Genomic DNA, 16,701 nt, shown 5'->3' with positions numbered 1-16,701 from the left:
GAATTAGTAGTTTGTAAAACATCTGTACTATCTTGCAGTTTCGAACATCAAAACTGTACCGCAAATGTGTGTGTTAGCTTGGAAGTCTTGAGAAAACAACAAAAAGCTAAGATGCTTCATCAAAACTGTGGTGCCCAAAACAAAAAAACAAAAAAAACAAAAAAAAACAAAGAAATACAAAAAAAAGGTTGGGGTACAGGGGGCATGCTGGGATGAGGGGGGGGCATAACAAAATTCTGAATAAACGCCCCTGAATACTTACATACCTTAGCAAGAACAATCTGATAACAGTAACATTTTCTCCACTACTGACCTTTTTTTACCACTATGCATTTAATGTTACGCTGCATTAAAAAGCTGTATGAGACACATTTTAGCTGTATGCTTATATTGGATTGGATTGTTAATAGTGGGGAGGCAGGGGGCGGCATTAACTGTTATCTCTGAGAGGAGCGTGAAGATTGCTAGATAGCTCAATTTCTCCTCTTTGACATTCTGACAACTCAATACTACATTTGCCCATGATATTATTATCTCCCTTTTAAATTGCATTTACTCGTATTTACCCTTGAAATGAAATTTGTGATTTCCACGAGAAACCTGCAAAAAGCAATTGCAATGTACTCCATGTGGCACGTGTAGTTAACTTCCCATCCCCGCACCAGATTGCCCCCAATTTTCAACAAAGACCTCCATTTCCACTCACACACGGAGGCAAGAAAAGGCAATTCCAGAGCCAGCATCACACAAAGTGGAATAGCCATTCATCTCACAGAGAGTGAGTGCCGTCCATATCCTGTGAATTGTCACATGGACCTGATTGCTTCTATTTGCCTTTGGGGCCAATTGAAGGACGGGACTTGTGTCTGCACAGTGATATGTGGGGGCTTTCACCCAATCACTGAGGCACCATAGAGGAGCTCTTCATCACGCTCTGACTCCGGGTGACAGGATCCAGATGGCACGGTGTAATTCAGGTCTTTGTATTGCCAGGAACCATCATTTTGCAAGGAGACGCATAGGCGCTCACTAGCCTGGGTGATAGACGAATGACTAACAATGGACTTCAGCGGATGGTAATAACCTCGGAGATGGAAAGGGTAGAGCTAACAACACCTGACCAACTTTGGGAAGAGCTACAGGCATTATCCAGAAGATGGATACAGACTCAATGAGCATGATGAGAGAGAACAAGACAGAAAGAACGTGATTACAACACAAGGAAAGGCGGAGGAGGAAATGAAAGGAAGGGGCTGGAGGGAGGGGGGGCAGAGTGGAGGAGAGGCAGCAATAATCAGGATTAAGGTGTAGGGATGGGGTATGCACTGGTCTGTGTGATAACGCAATGTGTGTGTGTGTGTGAGAGAGAGAGAGAGTGAGTTTCTCAATGTCCGCTCCCCTGTGTGGAGACACGCCCGCTGTGCAGCCTGCGGGCGTTTTCAGAAGATCGGTAAGGATCCCTAATCTGTTTGTGGGCGAGGTGCGAAGAGGCCCCGCGGGGAGGGGGGTGGAGGGAGGGGGGAGTTGTTGTCAAGGACAACTTCATGTTCTGCCCATCACAGATGATGGGAAGCTTACCGTGGAAAAACGTTTGAAAGAGGCAATGTGTTTGTGGGATTTACCTCCATCTGGTGTCCTTCAATCTAACATTTGGCTGTCTGTTGCGTCTGCCAGCTGCAGCATGGTGAGAGCAGCGGTGTGCGTTTATACACACACACACACACACACACACACACTGTGTAGGATGCACAGTCTGGACCTTCACCTTGATCTTCACAGGTTTGCTCTAAACCTAAAGCCCCCATTTTTTGAGCATATTAATATTAAATATACATACATGTGTTTTTAGAAGACAGGACTGACCAGCACTCCAAATGTATGGACTAATATGTCTTCATTTATTCTTAAATGCAGCAGTAGCACCAGACAAACGTACAGTATTTCAGCCCTCCAGCATACTACAAGACATATTAGTCCATACATTTGGAGTGCTGGTCATTTCTTTCTAAATTCAGTATCAGCTGGACCTTGCACCCATTCTAAGATATTGTTTATTCTTTGACATTTGTTTGGTTTTATCGGGACAGGTCTAAAGATAGCTAAAAAAAACACACAATACACCTTAATGTTTACTTCATTTCAACCATTTTGTGAGAATAGGTGACACACTTCTGAGATGGATACCTCATTTTGGAATGGGGACCCATCAAATATTAGGTCAATTTGTTACAAAGAATAGTAAACAGTAAACAAACCTGCCGCTCCTAAATGCCTTTACAATCAATGGAGTTACTGTCAATCAGTGTATCAAGACTCTCAGTGTAATGATATTTTCTCAAATCATTTCAGAGTAAAATATATTGTCAATGAAATGATGAAGACCATAAACAACCTGAAGTGAAAGTGTCTCGGCAGCAGATTTAGCACAATTGTCCATTTCCAGGTTGGGCCCTTTGACAGAAAAACATCAAAGAACTTGCGTAGCCTATTGGTTGCGTTAAATGCTCGTATGTCCCATACAAGTGCATGCATAATCAGCACTGGCAGCTGAGTAGACAAATCTACGGGATAACACTTCAATCAAACAGACTGAAGGATTTTGGGGGAATCGTGCCCGAGCCGAGAGGAAAGAGATCAAACTCTAATTCATTTCCGTCCAAAAGCAAGATTACCTCTCATCTTTCCGATTCCTTCCACAGCAAGTTAACAGCCACAGTACAAAGTCGGCGGTTTATGAAAGCAGATGTCAGAGGATTAAGCACAAAAGCCCATGCAGGCAGTACCAGGCTCTCATTAACATTCATTACCCAGATTAGACCCCATGCTCCTTGGGCTCCATACTTCAGAAAGGTCACGTCTTCTTCTAAATCTCCTCTGTGAGCCTGCCACTCACACCTGAACGAACCAATAAGGCTGGAGTCTTCACTTCCTTCATCTTATCGAGTGACAACCAGCTTATCCCTGTGCTATATGGACTTGAGGCGGAGAAACTACCTGACTCAAGTTTTCGCTGACTCTGGACATATGGATTTGTAGGCTTCTTCAGGCTTTTCTCTCAAAATTGTCAAAGCATATACAGTATATCATGAAACAACTTCTGGTGCACTCTTGTAAGGGACAACTAATTGATTACTAATGACGGATCGGACATTTCTTCAATTCAGTCTTTACCTTACCACCTCGATGTAGACAAAAATAGTTCCACAAAAGACACAGGGAATTATGACAGCTCAGAGAAGGGGGCAGTCAGTTGTCCATATTTGTATTATTTTTATGTGTTTACACAGGGAAGGGCACAGTGTTAGAGAATGAACAAAGTCCTTTAAGTCCTTCAAGAATTCACACCTCCATTCCTCTTTACAGAGTTGACTTTTAAGCAAAGGAGTAAACAGAAGTCCGTTGGGCCGGGGCTGGCTGTCGGCTTCAGACGCAGAAGGCGCCAAAGAAACACGAAGAACGAGCCCCGGAGAGCGGGAGGCACTAATGATTTGATCAACTTGACAGTCCCGACTTCCCCTCCTCCCGTTTCAATAATGAAATATTTACGGACTGACTGCTCCCAGACAAAAATAATAAGCAGCCCTCCTCGTGCCTCAGTGCCCACTTGGGACAGTAATGCTGACGCCCCCCTCCCGGCTCATCCTACACTGTGTGGTGTCTGAACTCACACATCAGAGCCGCAATCGGAAACGCTTCTTAAGGGATAGTTACTGACGTTTGTTGACTTGTTTTTTTCTCCAGTGGCTAGCAATGACTTTCTGTCTGCCGCAGGGGAACTTTGGCTCCGCTCGTCACCTCAGCATGAATTTGAAATTGATAATGAGCTGCTTCATAGCTCCCAAAGGGCTTCCAAAATGCATCTTCAAACGCAGAGACTTAATTTTTCAGACATGGCCCCAAAACTGTCCAAAAAATACAGAGATGAGGTGATTCCTGCTATTTCCACCTAACCACTGCATATTCATAGAAGCTGTTTCTTCCCTGTTGGTGGTAACGTTGTGTTATTATAGAACTACAAAATCACAAACCCAAGACTCTTGACAGCAGGGTAAGAAATTAAAACATTTTCAGAGGGCATTTTTTGCCCCCTTTTTGGGGGTGTTTTTGTCTTTTTTGGTCACAATTGCATACATTTCTATTGTAAATTGGCAAATAACACTCAGTTTGTACAAGTGAGATTTGTTTTAACAAATCTTCTTTCCCTCAAAGCCTTCTTTTCCACTGCTAGAAACTGGCGGCAGGCCTAAGAGGATGGTGCTGTTTTCACCTCTGTGTCCCAAACGTTCCACCCCTCCATTACGGAGTTGTTTACGATATTGATTGTTTTATGTTTTGTTGATGCAGTGGTTTACGTGGGTCGGCATTTTCGTTTACTGCTGGCTGCATGGTACTGCTTCAGGCGATGCGCTCGGTTGTTCTCTGATCAAAAACAGCTCAATTTTTCCTCACCCAGAACGCACGGGTCACAGGCTCCCACGAATCACCTAGTGGCCCACGGGGGAGAGTAGTCACATGAACTCATGAATATATGACTCAACAAACAAATGTTACTGCAAATTATCTACTCCCTGCATTTTAGATGGATTTTAGATGCACTTACGAATTCTATGTGCCAACACAAACTAACTGGGTGAAAAGGTGAACAGCAGACATTTACGTACGCCAACAAGCAATTATGATTAGATGAATAAATTACGATATGAAGCTGGTACATGTCAGTATCTGAGCTTAGAATTAATTTTTACAATTATCTGTAATTCAACAATGGCACAAACTAATCTTATTGGACATTGGATTCACGGTAATAGACCCATCTTGTCTATCTTTTGTCACCTCTGATCCATGTTCTCAAACAACATATAGCTGTGGAAGAGAGATGGAGAGAGAAAGACAGAGAGAGGGAGAGAGACTTCATAGGATAGTTGACAGGAGCATTACATTACCAAATGTGACTTGTTAGCACATGGATGCCTGGCAGGCTCCGTTTCTGAGTCTGCACCCGGCATCTGACAGCTTACCTGTCAGCAACACTCTGCCATGCAGGAAGGCTTACACAAGACGAAAGCACCACTCTCATCTCAATCTCATAGCAGAAAAGACATAAGACTGCGCTTTTCCGAGACACACACACACACACACAAACCCAGAATGTAAACACAGACAGAATCTCTAGTCTCCCCAACTTCATAAGCACAGGGGACAATTGAGTTTCTGTGGTATAGTCAAGGTGAAGGAACACTTTTCATTCAGGCAGGTGCTCAAGAAGATCTTTGATGTTCTTGGATATAATTCTTACACTTAGATAAAATTATGAGAAAGCAGAGAGGGTTACAAACACTGAAGTGTCACAGTCGGTAATCAAAAACACACCACAACATGGCTGAAATGGATTGATTTACACAGGCTTGAGTCTTGGCTTCCCTATAGAGTTTGTGCGCCCCTTCCTGCACACAGCTGATATTCTTCCGTGTTTATCATCACGATTGCATGAACTTTTAGGATCTATCATTGCACAAAACACAATCAGATGTATTGTTATTCACCGTTTGCCACTTGAAAGGCCCTTGAAGGAAAAATGTAAACGCCAGGTTTTGGTGTCAGTCCCTGAGAATCAAAGAGCGAGAGCTTCTTTCTAGACTTTTGTTTTTCTGCACCGACGTTCAACAATCATACAGGGAGAGATCCATCATAGAAGAGGCACAGAGACCAATTCATTGTGGGAAACGGAGGAAATCACTAACTGAAGTAGAAGTAGATGAGGCAGGTTGAGGGAAAGCGGGTAGAGCAGAAAACACTTCATCACAAAATAACTCCTGGAATGCACTGAACATCGCAGACTGATGATATCTAACAGTGGAAAAGTATCTGAGGGGGTGGAGTTTTCTTTTAATCATGCTTTCACTGACATTTCTTGCTGGGCAACGGGAGCATTTCAGCCAAAACAAAATGGACTTTCCCCACGGATATTTGGGAAATTCCAAGAAGATGGGCCGACCATAATGTGGTACACGGTGGTCATTTGGTGGAATACACTGTGTACCCGGGTAATAGTGTTTACCTCTCTCACCTGGGTGCCCAATGTAGTTATTAGAGCTCAGCAGATCAGTGGTTTACTGCTCTTGCCTGGTGAACTTAAGCTGTCACTACACCACACACCTGCATTCGAGCAGGGCTTTCCTGCACACACACACACACACACACACAGAACACGCTGATCCATCACATAATGCATGATAGGATGAGGGGAAGGAAATGACAAGAGAAGCTGGGAGAGCTTCTTGTTGAGGCTGATTAAAAGGGGTTATTCACGGCTCTCCACCCGGGACATTGTGCTCATTTATTGTGTGTTTTTTTTTGTTTTTTTTTCCTACCCATAATGAGGCTGCTTAAATATCTCTTGTCATGCGGCCCCCGCGCACGTGAGAGTACTACTGTGTCGGGGGTCGGAGGGGGGGTGGAGGGCCAACCAAAGGACAGCCAGAGGGACGGAGGAAAAGTAAACCCTGTGAATCATGGGATACGAGCCCGCGGGCCACAAGGCATCGCCGTGTGCTTTCCGAGGAACGTGTCGCTCGCTGTATTCCCCGCTCCCGCCGGACTGTGTGAGCGGAGCCGACGTCTCGCGCATAAAGAATCAGAGAAGAGGGAGCTTGTTAAAAATTCCCGATTCTCAACGATGAGTCACGTTTTTCAAATACGCCGTCCGTGAAGGCCTGTCCTCCGAGGGAACGTGGACAGAGCAAATCGGTACGTGCGATTAAAACGTAACAGCGGTCCGACGGGCAGCAGAGAAAGAGCAACTTTCGGTTCGGGAAACAGACCGGATCGGGCCCGCGAAGCTCTCCGTTCTCCATTCAGCTGTATTTCTCGCACGGGTTCGAGTCAAAGTCAGCTAATTCTATGAGAACCCAGGCAGAAGAAAAGACGGGATTAGCTCTGTCAGTTTGTTGTCAGGAGCGGTTGGCGAATACGACCGAGTAAATCGAGTATGAGGGCCTCTTGCTGAGGCACCCACGGCGCATTAAGACCTTCTCTCGGCCTAAAACTTACAAAACCTCCTCTTCCACTCGATAGCGAAGATTCCCGACCAGCAATAACCAATGTAACGAGCGTGGTACAACTCCTCAAGAGTCATCGACACGCCGCGACGGAACTAAGCGGCAAGTACGCGCCGACGGGACAAATCGACACACTTGGCATGGAGTGTTTTTTTTTTTTTTTAATGGGCCGCCGATAAAAAGTCGAGTCATTTTCTCTCCGCCTAGATAAACAGACGAGAGAGGGTGACTGACACAGAGAGAGATAGGGAAAGAGCATGATTTCCCTCTTCTCGTCTCCCACGCCCGTCCAGAAAAGTAGGTCAGTGAACGACTAAAAGGGGGGGGGGTGTAGACAGGTGGTAATAAACCAGTACGGCTTACGGAGCAACATGTCAATTTTGGTGCAAGTTTATGACTCAGCAGACTGATTCACGCTCCTTAGATTTTGACTCACGAACACAAATTTGGAAGATCAAGGGTTAGAATCTTTAAAAAACACACTAAAGAAAACAGCTATTGGCATTGTACCTTGCATTTTGTTGTTTAGTGGTGTATTATTGTGTATTATTCCCACATTTGACCAAATGTTATGGAAGCCCATTCCCACCACTCAATAAAATAAAAATTGACTAAATTCTGACTTTATATCTCACAATTCTGTCTTTTTATCTCACAATCCTGACTTTTTACCTCACAATTCTGACTTTTTATCTCACAATTGTGACTTTATTTCTCAGAATTCTGACTTTTGTTCTCAGAATTCTGACTTTATATCTCGGAATTCTGACTTTTTCTTGCGCAAAAAAAAAAAACAAGTCAGAATTCTGAGATATAAAGTCAGAATTGAATCGTTTTTTATTTCATTGAGTGGCGGGAATGGGCTTCCATAAAATGTTGACAATGTGACGTCACACAAAAATATTTCCAGTGCAGCTACAATGGAGTTTACTGTAATAGCAGAACAATGTTCAGCTATCTGAAACATCAATGGTAAACGTCTAGACTCGCCATTTTGAACCGATATTCAACAACCACACAGGAAGAAATCCGTCGTAAAAGAGGCAGAGAGACCAATTTCTCCACCGACAGCAGCCTCAATAGACCAGAATGCAATGCATATTGCTCCCCACTGCTATTGTTATTGCTTTCTCCACATATACACCTATAAACCATAGCTGAATGCAGGAACTTCATACCCGTTTTCTGGGGGTTGTTGAAAGCCATTCTGGGAGAATGTAGGAAATCACTAACTGCAGTAGAAGTAGATGAGGCGGGTTGAGGGAGAGTGGGTACAATAAAAAAACTAAAGTACAACACTTCATCACAAAATAACTCCTGGACTGCATTAAACATCACAGATAGATGAGATCTATCATGTGTGAGAGAATCTGAGGGTGGATTCTTCCTTAAAAGTGACATTTCCCTTTCACATTTCACTTTTTTACAGAACTTTCGAACGGTTGTTCCTGCAATCAGTAACCATGTCATTTGATAACTTTTGTTTTACTTTCGGGTGTCTGCAAGCCACATTTCTAGCACATATGAAAAAAAATGGGTCAGACTGTGTGCAATTATGGCTGAAAAGTATGTGTGTGTGTGGGGGGGGGGGGGGCAAAAATACTCAAACTTCATTCCAGACACAAATCAATCTTGAACTGAAATGTCTCCTGTAGACCATTTGTTTGGCAAACAGTGAAAAAGCTCTCCTCATGATGAGGGTTTTGGTGAACTGTGCTACTATCAGCTCTAAACAACCACTCTATCCTCAAGTAACACAGCATCTGTACCCTCACAGTGCCACACTGCCCTAGATATGTCTCCATCAATGACCACACTAAATGGTACTGAGGCACAATTTACTAATGATAACCACAATTAACATAATAGCACAATGCCAAGTCAGTGACCTCCAGTGATTCATCGCGTCAAGCCTCCTTAATGAAAGCGGAAAAATGAAACTGTAACTCACGTGTGCACGATGGAGCCCGATAAGGGGTCTAGATGATGCATCCATTTTTTGGTTTCTGGGTCAGAGCCTCGGAGCCTGCATGTGTACGCCGTAAACTTATCATCTTAACTTGAGGGCAGAAATATATGGGTCACTGAAGTGCTGGTTAATATTAAGTTTGCTGACGCCCAAGAATGGTCGTTTGAGGTAAAAGCCCTTCGGACTCGTTTGATCCGGAAACTCGATTCGAACTATAAAGCGAGAGGAGACTGAACGTTGCTTCACTTCTTGAGGGAATTTGTGATTTGTAAAGGGGTAAAACCCTCATGACAGCAGCACACTGGTGCATTTGTGTTTGAAGCAATATGTTTTTTTGTGGTTTAATGGAGCCGAGTCTGAGTTTCCAAACAACTATGGGGTAACATTGGAGAGGAAACGTGCATCGAAGAGGCGGAGGAATAATATGTGGGGCAGCGGATCTAGGGCAAGTTCTACAATATGCTCCTACTCGGTGATTAACACCCTCGCTCCACACACACCCGAACCCGCTCACCTACATGAGGACCCTTCACAGCATTTCATGGTGGATGACTCGTTGTATATGCTAAAATATGACACAGCTTTGAGATGATTTTTTTCGGGCTAAGTGTCTGCTAACATCTGCGGTTCCCTTGTTTTCTCTGATGAAGCATCATCGCAGTCCTCCGCCATGAAATGTGGGTCAGACAACAAAAAACGAGCGCCAAACATTTATCCTCACAAAATTTCTCCAAACTGTCTGGAGTGTTGCTGGATGTACACAAGAACAGGGAATCACACTATTTACTCTACGTAAACCACATCTAATCGTTACATTAAAGAGGAATGCTGCCCATTTTAAGAATTCACACACGTCAGGCAGTACTTGTGAACATGCACCACTCTTTCCTAAAGCTAGACATTGGAGAACTAACCTGTGAATTTGTGATGTCATTGGGATGTAAAAACTGCTCCATAAGCAATAAATAGGGCGCTGACCAGTGTTCGAATTGAGTCCCAAGTCTTGGGGGGGTCACACCCAGAAAGGGGGTGGGAGGGGAGGAGTGGCGGTTGCCTGTCATGAAACCCTCAATTTGATGACTTATGAAGGAGATTATCTAAGGCTACACCCGCACCAATAATGGTATTCATTTACGATACATATTTCTAACTTGGAACCAACTACCTGCCACAGCACACAGCATTGTACAGGGATGATGTGCAACTGATCCTGCTGCCTATGGTCATATAAAAGTTGAAAATCACAAATCCCAGAAACCACAACACTTACAGTATTGATGTGCTGCTGCTGTGGGACAGGTCTGGACTGAGTTCTGCTGAGCCCTGCCTGTGCTGCTCTGCTGCTGGACTGGGACTGGTCTGGTCTAGTGCTGGTCTGTTCTGCTGAAGTGTGTTGGCTTGCACTGGGCCGCTCCACTGGAAGCTGAACTCGACAAGATGCAAATTAAAATTGTGTTCTAAAGAGAGTGTCAGTTACTCTACATTCACAGCCGTATTGAAGCATAAATATAATTTTATGACGTGTTTTTCAACATGGTTGAAGAAATAAGTTGACCATTACTGGGGGGGGGGGGGATTACCTTTCAGAAAAGTCTGTCTCCGTCAGCCTCCTCTTCTCCCCTTTCACTCTTTCTGTTCATTGAAGGTAGTTGTGTGTCTAGCTAGCTAGACCTAGCAAACCTTGGCTAGTGTAAACCCAGTCGTGTATAACAGTTAGATTAGGTAACTACCTGGCTACTACAAGTGTTCTAAGAAAACACTGTAAATCGTTGAAGAGACCAACACAAAGTGGACATTTTTATGATGAAAGTAGGCTATTTACTAAGCTTATTGATGTACACCAAATGAGGAATTCCACGAGTTCATCACAGTACCATGTGGGAGATTTATGCTGCATTCAGTGAAACTCGGAAATTTGGAAGACTTATGGAGAATTAAACAATGTGCTTGGAAATTTGGGCTTTATCTGATTACGTGACATGAGACCCCCCCAAAGGTTAGATTATCTTCCTTATAGGGGGTTCCTTGAACCTTAGCACTCACTTTGTTGACCCATAAGATTTTTGTGTGAGTTCTTGCACTCAAATGAGGTTTAAATTCTAGTTCACACCTGTTAGCATTGCTAGAATATGAACTTAATTTTGGTGTGGCAACTTAGATTAGCATCGATTAGCATCGTATGCCTCCACAAAGGCAGCATCCCATTCATTGTCTATGGAGCCCTTTAAATCTGTATCACATATGGTTAAAAATGAGATTTTTTTTCCGCCTGTGTGTGACTTCTCTCCTTGTCATGTGAGCCTGCTGGGTGGCTCTTGCACTGGCTGCCTGTCCTCTGTCAAACCAGGGTAGCATGACAGACTCTGAATGCCTCCAGTCCCCTACAGACCTGAACATCTTATTCACCAGACCTTAAAAAAAAAAGACAGATTGCTCATCTTCATCTTCACACAGTGATAAAGGAGCCATGAAGAGGCTTGCACTTAGATTGAAGATACTCAGACACACACACACACAAAGACTGCATATGCACTGAAAGCACATACACACACACACACCTACATTTCCGCATGCGGCAGCTGAAATGAAATTTGAAATGAAACTTTTATTTTAAGGAGGCTGTCTTCTTCCTCTCTGCTTAGCCGGTGCACATTTGTCATTTTGTCATGTGAACTCTCCCCATGGATCGGAGCTGTGGCGGATCCAATAGGATGTGGCATAACTGATCGCCCAGCTGTCACACTGCTGAGGCCAATGCAGACTGACAGGCCATCTGACTGCTGCTGAGTCACGTGCACACACGTTAACACACTCACACACACACACTAGGCAAGATTTGAATGTAAAAATACGGCCATCTTATCAGGAAATGGCGCTGCAACCATGAATAGCGTCCCATCCCCGCTGATTGAGACACCATAGATTCGTCCTATTGGCCCAAAATAAGATCTTAAAGTAATAGTTCGTCAAAAAAAAGAAAATTTTGTCGCACCCTCACCCCCTGAAACAAAAGTAGCTTTTTTGGTAACTATTTCAGAAACCAAGTGTTACAAAGCTACTTTGTGCAGCAACGGCAGAATGAAGAGGAGAATATTTATTTATCAGTTTTGTAATTTGTATTTTAATACGTTTATTGGCTAAAAGTCGTAATACATGGCACCTAAAAATTAAACAAAAAGAGAATGTCACATTGTGGCATCTTGGGCATCATGTAAAATTTGACTTTTCCCATTTGCATTCGCCACTTACTTGGGTCGTTCAAGCGCTCTACCCGTAATTACAATATTTTCAACAGTTTTTGAAGGCAGCGTCTGCTTGCTTTTGGACCAACAGAGCAATTGTTTGGCTTCAGAACACATTTGGAGTAATTTTGTGGTAATTTTTTGCCCTTTTTGGAACTCTAAAGAAACAGCTCTCTAGTAGTAGATAGTGACAAAATCTTTTTTTGGGGGGGGACTATTATATATACTACCTTTAAGAGATGAACCTGCTGTGAAAAAATGTTCTTCTTCCTCCATCCCCGCCAGCCAGAGGAAATAATTTAGGTCTGAGGAGTGTGTAGTTTACTGACGTCCACCTTACATGATTTCTGGATATTTAAGTCCTCAAACTACAAACAGTAACCTCTCGCTGCGATTTGGGGCTGCCAATGCGCAAAATTCCCTAATGCAGCTTTAATATTCCAAATCCCTTTATCCAGACTTCCATCCAGTCTTTCTTTCTTTCTCTCTCTCTCTCTGACACACACACACACGCACACACACACACACACAGCGAGTGTGTTGTGTGTAGGGCTCAGTGCCTGTCTGCTGCTCATCTCCTTTCCAGAAATATCCCAGCGCTGATTCACTCTTATAACAACAAATTGATTAGAAACAGGATACATTAATCCATTCACATTTGGACGTGAGTCATCAGCTGAGCTGCCTGAATATTTGAAAAGTTTTGTTTGCTTACTTGTTGACTCTCCATGTCATGTGATATGTCCACATTTTAATTGAAGATGGAATAGAATGCCTCGAACTTGGACATATCATTACTTGATAACAGTCCAGCATTTGGGCTATTTACATTTTGAGCTGAGATATGTTAATGTGGTCTTACTGAAGCTGAGTGTATCATTTCACCGAAATTTAATATAGCTTCACTACCATCAAGGTGCCATTTGAGCAAGGAAATTAATCCCCAGCTATTTGACTGGAAGCTATCAGTGTCCAGCAGTACAAAACTGCAATTGCGTTGACTAGTCTTGAATAGTGTGAATGTAATGAGGGACACAGTAGCATAGATCTTCCATACCTCTAATTATGAGGATGTAATTAAAGGGGCATTTCACCACAAAGTCCTATTTCACTCCTACCTTGGGTTTAATTTGCTCCTCTGGAAAGATTTTCACTTAATATGAATATGTTCAGTGCAACTGAACATATTCAGTTGCACTGCTGGGATTTATTTTTAATTCCTGTGAAATCCCATCTGCCCAGTTAAGTATATAAAAGCATTCACTCACTTAAACATTTTCTCATCAGTATCCCTCACTGAGGCCTTAAAGTCACAGTAAAACAGCATTTTGAGAGCATCTTGCTTCCTTAATGTGATGTTTTTCCTGTTGAAACAGGATGTTGGGGCGGGACATAACACGGAAGAGATCAATCAGAAGGGTAAACCAATGGGAGATCAGTTAGGGAGAGAAAGGCAGTATTATTTGATGGGAAGGGCGGAGGGGCGGGATTGTTCAAAAATGATGGTGATGGTTTTATTGGTTGGAATTTTCCAGGAATTAAAAGTAATGAGATTTTGTTATAAAAATACAATAAAAAAAAATGTTTTGGTCATTTTTTGGCATAAGTCATCAAATAGGTGTAATAGGTATGATAGAATGAGATTTTTTTTTTTTTTAAGTAATTTCAGTGTGACTTTAATTAGTCTTCACTTAGTTGACTAATGAGTTGCTGTTAATGCAATTACATTTCTGCTCAGTGTCCTCCAGATGAATCCAAGTTCAGTAACTCTCTGACTCAACAATTCTCAAATCAAAGGAAAATAATCCAAACACTGGTTACAGCTATGGGAGCGTGTGAAATGATGTGCATAATTTAACATCTTTTTTTCAGCCATGGGCATGGGCTGTTCTCCCAGAATGCCCCTGTTCCCTCTGGCCGCCATCCTCCAGCATAATCTACATCTGTTTATCACCTGAGCCAGCCGCACCGGGAATCAGTATTCAAAAGTTGCAGCTTCAGAAAATCACACATTAACATATCGCCTGCGAGACGCTTTTTCTACACACAGCGGCTTATATCCACACACGCTGCTTACATCCATTCAGCATGCATAATTCTGGCACATTAATTTTTTGGACACCCTCGCCTGGTTGATTGAGCAGATGCTAGCGCTGTATGGAGGTGTTGGATGTTGGGTTATTACACCCAAGGCAGGAGGCATATTTTCAGGAGAAGAGGGTGTGTGTGTGTGTGTTTTCACAGATAAAATTCCCTGGTGGTTTGTTTCTTTTCTCACCCTGCCACCTTGTCAGCTGGGGGGTGCCAGCTAATCAAGATGAGACGGCTAATTACGGTGCAATGAGCATCTCAGCAGCGCGGCTTGGCGGTGCTTCCTTGAGAAAGATGGAGGATCGCTGCGTCTGGTTGGTTGGCAGCCAGCGTTACTTCTGCTTACCTTGTGGAAGTGCTTGTACTTTTCGGTTTGGGCATCTAATAATGACGTTTTTTGACTTAGCTAAACAATGAAACTTTTCTTGACACAGCAATGTCCATTTGGACCAAAGAGTGCTGGTGAGAAAACCCTTTCAGCGCAAAGTTCTTAACGAACCTGTTTGAAGGCCCCATATGGTGTAAAACAGGACTCCCCTTGCCTCTGTGATTATAAAGGAGTTGGATGGTCTATCTAAACATGGTGAAAGTATCAAAACGCACGGTCGCCAACTAAATCCACACAATCCATATTAGAAAAGCGAGCCTCTAAACGAGCCGCTTGGACTTCCGTAACTTTGTGGCGTCACAAAGGTTTGCTCATTATCGTTTTTGTAAGAAATAATAGACTAACAAAGTGTTTTTTTCAAAGCGGTTAAGCGGTTGTCATTGTTTAGTACCGGAGAGTTTTCCCTACCTGTAGCTGCCGGGCTGCGCTGTCTCATGTTTCACTCTTGAAACAGTTAGCCAATCAGAACAGAGGGGTCGTTAATATTAATGAGCCTTAAAGACACAGCGACAGAAACAGCCTGTTCTTGGTAAGGCTCAGAGAGATGCTGGAAAATGAATGTGTCAAAATGGATTGAGAGTGTTTTTGGTACATGACACCACACACATAACTTTGAATGGACCTCAAGACATAAAATAAAACACTGGAACGTGGAGAATATGGGACCTTTAAGAAAGAGAGTGTGTTAAAACGAGGTGAGCAACAGGTAAGAGTGCACTGCGAATCAAAAAAGAGGCGACATCGCGCTCCGCTGCCCTGAATCACAACTCACTTGAGGGATGAAGCCTTATGAATAAACAGAAAGAAGGCACCAATCCAACCTGCAGGGCACATGAGGAAAAAGAAATAGAAAGTGACAGTTTTTTTTGCATATTTTCATTTGATTTTATTTGATGTTGACAGCATCATTAGCCCAGCCGAAGTATAAAAATCAGCAGAAGAGAAGATGTATTTGACAGAAATGGGCCAAAGAAGACTACTATCTCTCCTGGCTGAGTGGTCGGTAAGCACCGTCAGTGCGTGCCTATCGCTAAGCTAAGACAAATATGAGCTGCTCTGATGGCGGTCGCCTATCTCTGCGCCCGCCAAGACAGGTGACCCTGCATGACTTTATGGAGCCATCCTGGCAGACATCCTGTCCGCCCGGCAACAAGAACGGCATCGCAGTATGTCAACGATCCGATGGAAAATACAAGACATGGGAGAAGAATAATAGGCGTTTTAATATGCAGCTAAATTCCGATATGAATTAAGAGGCCAAGTCTAGCCAAGATTTTTACAATATGTAGTAAAAAATTATATTAAAACAGCTTTGGAAACTGTTTTGAACTGACTGAAGACATTACATAAGCCCAAACTGTACTGTAGTACTGTACAGTCATGACCAGAGAGTTCCAGCGCACTGCATCAAGCTCCGGCCTGCGATTAGTGCAGCTACACACCAGCTGGCAGGCAACAGGTCAGCGGAGGGGCAGCAGCGAAGAGCCAGAGCATGAAGGACAATCCAACGAGACACACGGTCTCCAGGAATAAACTCTCTCTGCGTGTGTGAAGTGTTTCTCCACAAGTTTTAAATTCCACAGCGATCCGAGAGCTTAGAGACTCAGTGGATCCTCAGCGGGAAGACGCCTATTGTCCCGTTCTCATGACGATCTCGATATGACAGCGCTCCAGCAAAGGTTAACCCACATGTAGGCCAACGTTTATATTTGTCTTCTGTCAGATCGGAACACTGTCATCGTCTTCGGGCTTCATCTTGACAGGATGACAGCGCACATGTTTCCCACAGGAGGGCGGAGGCAGATGATCGGGCCGGGGGTGGGGGGGTGCAAGACGCGGACTTCTCCCTCGATAATACACAAGGGATTCGTAGCCATAGGGCAATGCGGACAAAAACTAATAATAGGCGACTTTCTCTCTTTGAAAGACAGACCCGGAAGCACTATAATTACA

Source organism: Centroberyx affinis, unplaced genomic scaffold, assembly GCF_046629955.1.
Source record: "Centroberyx affinis isolate AG114_WGS23_722 - 3 ecotype Tasmania unplaced genomic scaffold, CSIRO-AGI_Caff_v1 ptg002676l_1, whole genome shotgun sequence".
NCBI lineage: Eukaryota > Metazoa > Chordata > Actinopteri > Beryciformes > Berycidae > Centroberyx > Centroberyx affinis.
The sequence above is the reverse complement of the archived record's forward strand: the minus strand, read 5'-3'. Positions refer to the sequence as shown.